Source organism: Haematobia irritans, chromosome 2 (genome assembly GCF_050003625.1).
Source record: "Haematobia irritans isolate KBUSLIRL chromosome 2, ASM5000362v1, whole genome shotgun sequence".
Lineage (NCBI taxonomy): Eukaryota > Metazoa > Arthropoda > Insecta > Diptera > Muscidae > Haematobia > Haematobia irritans.
Window position 1 is genome coordinate 28,024,563 of NC_134398.1, and position 4,137 is coordinate 28,028,699.

The following is a 4,137-nucleotide window of genomic DNA, read 5'->3' on the forward strand; positions in this document are numbered from 1 at the left end:
GTCACTTGGTTTTGAAGGACATCGTATAAGTTAGTTTATATTTAGAAAATTTGCAAAATATTGAATATCACGGAGAAAAATATAAATTTCTTTTGTGGAATAGAATTATTGTTATATAAACGGAAAATAAGGCTTCGAGCCTTATTTATAATTTTAAACAAAAAATGAAATTAACCCTCTAATGTCCAATGCCGCCTTTAGGCGAGCTTCAGTTCATAAGTAAGCTTTTAGTCAAACACACCTTAAGACAACAAAAGGAAAACTTATGGCGATTTCGATTGGGAAAAAAGGTCCAACATTCTCGAAATTGATTGCAACATATCAAGGACACTGAGATAGATTTTGGATCCTTTATACCTCACAATATTATAAATTAACAATAACTTTAGAATTACACTATCATTTGGGCGAAATGTCAATTAGGGAAAAAGTAGTGTAACACCAAGGCAACATATTTTTTGCGAATCGAAAACGCCCTTAGTTTAAACTGTTCAAGAGGCTTTGCAGCATATACTGAATTTTACTGTATAAATTTTTCTTGTTTAGTTTTCTTGCTTTCGTGTCGTTAACATTGAAAATTTAATCAGCTGGCAAAAAAATGGAGCATTAGAGGGTTAAAAAAATATTGGCTTTCATTAGAAGTCATTAAATTATAGGAAACGTGTAGTCGACGACTATGCTCAACATTCACCCAGAAGAAAGTGAACCCACCATAACAAAAAAAAATTTAATTTAAATATTTTAGCAACAGCAATGTGATACAAATAACCCAGCAAAATAATTTGAATATCGTTCTTAAGTCACAACATTAAAAGCACTTCCATAATGTTCTTCGAAAAAAGTTCTTTTTTTAATTCAAGATTTTTTTTAATTCATTTTTTTTATAACTCGCTTTTTTCATATTTTTAATTAACTTTTTTGTTTCAAATAGTTTGAAAGCAGAATAAGAATTAATAAAATGGTATAGATTACTTAAATTTTGTCGAAAAAAATAATTAATCCATTTTAGAAAAATTTTGAATTTTTAAAAATATTTGAGGTCAACGTTTTCGACAAGGCTTAGAATCACATTTGCCACTAGAGACAAAAATAATCTACAAAAATTTTGAGAAAATTAAAAAAAAAATATAGAAAACTTTGTCAACATTTTATTTCTATCGAACAATTTTTTTCAAAATTTTATTTCTGTAGAAAATTTTGTTAAGTTTTTATTTCCATAGAAAATTTTCTCCAAATCCCAGCAAAAAAAAACGTCGCCAAAAAAGTAATGAAAATGTTCTCTTTGTATCCGGAAGTGGTGCAAAATTGACGCGGAAGCGATGAATTTAACATGGGCTTGTCATAGGACGGAAGTCCTCCATTTCAACAGCCGTTGCATTGAATTTTCATCACTTCTTTAGGTGTGATCCGAATTCAATGTTTTGGATGTAAATTTAAAAATTCTGTGATATTTTGTCAAATAAATAATTTTTATAAATTTTTATAATTTTTAATGGATTCTAATGCTTGTCGGAACCGTTTGACCTCAAATATTTAAAAAAATTCACAATTTTTTCAGATTGGATTTAGAATTTTTGTCGACAAAATTTAAATGATTTGTACTATTTTATGAATTTTTTACTCTGTTTTTAACCTATTTGAAACAAAAAAAGTTAAAATTATCCATTAAGAGTATGAAAAAACCAAGTTATAAAAAATTGAATTAAAATAACTTCCTGGGTAGTTAAAACAAAGAACATCATTGGGAATGCATCTTCTGGAAGTGCTTTTAAAGTTGTGCCTTTAGAAGAACTTCCAAAATTTTTTGCTGGGATGTTATTGCTATAGAAAATTTTGTTAAAATTTTATATCTATAGAAGATTTAGTCAACATTTTATTTCTATAGAAAATTTTGTCAAAATCTCATTTCTATAGAAAAATTCGTTAAAATTTCATTTCTATAGACGATTTTGTCTAAAATTTATTTCTATAGAAAATTTTGTCAAAACTTTATTTTTAAAAATTTTTTTTTTTCAAAATTGTATTTCTATAGATAAATTTGTTAACATTTTATTTCTACCGAAAATGTCAAAATTTTATTTCTATAGAAATTTTTCTCAAATAGAAATTTTTCTCAAAATTTTATTCCTATAGAGAACTTTGTTAAAATTTTATTTCTTAGAAAATTTTGTCAAAATTTTATTTCTATAGAAAAGTTTGTCAAAATTTTATTTTTATAGAAAATTTTGTAAAAATTTTATTTCTATAGACAATTTTGTTAACATTTTATTTCTATAGAAGATTTTGTCAAAATTTTATTTCTACAGAAAATTTTATTTATTTATACATATTATTTTCTATAATTTTGTCAACATTTTATTTCTATAGAAAGCTTTGTTAAAATGTTATTTCTATAGAAGATTTTGTAAAGAATTTATTTCTATAGAAGAAACTTTGTTTTTATAGACTATTTTGTCAAAATTTTATTTCTGTAGATAATTCCACAAACTGTGGTAACCGTGGTTTAGTTAGCAAAATATTAAAAAAAAAAATTAATTCACATCCAAAACACTTAATTCGGATCAGACCTTAAGAAGTGGTGCAAATTCAGTGCAACGGCAAGAAAACAATCTTATTTTGCAAATTTGTATTTCTATATCAAACTTTGTCAAAAATTTATTTCTACAGAAAATTTTTTTCCAAAATTTTGTTTCTGTATAAAATTTTATCAAAGTTTTATTTCTATAGAAAATTTTATCAAAGTTTAATTTCCATAGAAAATTTTGTGAACATTTTTCTATAGCAATTTTTTTCATAATTTTATTTCTTTAGAAAATTTTGTCAAAATTTTATTTCTATAGAAATTTTTTTCATAATTTTATTTCTATAGAAAATTTTGTCAAAATTTTATTTCTATAGACAATTTTGTCAATTTTTTTATAGAAATTTTTGTCAAAATTTTGTCAATTTTTTTTACTATAAAAAATTTTGTCAAAATTATTTATAATTGAAAATTTTTGTCAAAATTTGTTTACTATAGAAAATTTTGTCTAATTTTTTTACTATAGAAAATTTTGTCAAAATGTTATTTCTATAGAGCATTATCTATAGACATTTTTGTCAAAATGTTATTTCTATAGAAAATTTTCTCAAAATTTTATTTCCATAGAAAATGTTCTCTAGATTTTATTTATATAGAAATTTTGTCAACATTTTATTTATATAGAAAATTTTGTCAAAATTTTATTTCTATAGAAAATTTTGTCAAAGTTTTATTTCTATAGAAAAATTTTTTTCCCCAATTTTATTTCTGTAGAAAATTTTGTCAAAAATTTTTTTCTATAGAGAATTTAAATACCTCTTAGTTGGAAAGGAATGTTTCGCTCAATCTACCAAAACACCAAGAATTCTACCAATCTACCAAACATTGAAAAATCTACCACTTTGGTAAACTTCTACCAACTGAGGCAATGTATTAGAAATCATAAAAAATTATTTATTTAGTGAAATATAACAAACATGTTTAATTCCCAGCCAAAACACTTAATTCGGATATCACAAATTCAGTGCAACGGCAAAAAAAAAAACAAAAAAACTTATTTTGCAAAATTGTGTTTCTATAGAAAACTTTGACAAAATTTTATATATTATAGAAAATTTTTTCCAGAATTTTATTTCTGCAGAAAATTTCGTCAAACTTTTATTCCCATAGAAAATTTTTTCAAAATTTAATTTCTATAGAAAATGTTGTCAAAATTTTATTTCTCTTAGGTGGAGAGGAATGTTTCGCACAATCCACCAAAACATCAAGAATTCTACCAATATTTATTTTTATAGAAAATTTTGTCGAAAATGTTATATCTATAGAGAATTTAAATTTCTCTTAGTTGGAGAGGAATGTTTCGCACAATCTACCAAAATATCATGAATTCTATCAATCTTTATTTTTATAGAAAATTTTATTTCTATGGAAAATTTTGTCAAAATTTTATTTCTGTAGAAAATCTTTTTCAAAATTTTATTTCTATAGAAAATTTTACTTCTATAGAAAATTTTCTCAACATTTTATTAATATAGAAAATGTTTCAAAAATTTTATTTCTATTCACATCCAAAACACTGAATTTGGATCACACCTTTAGTGCATCGGCAAAATAAA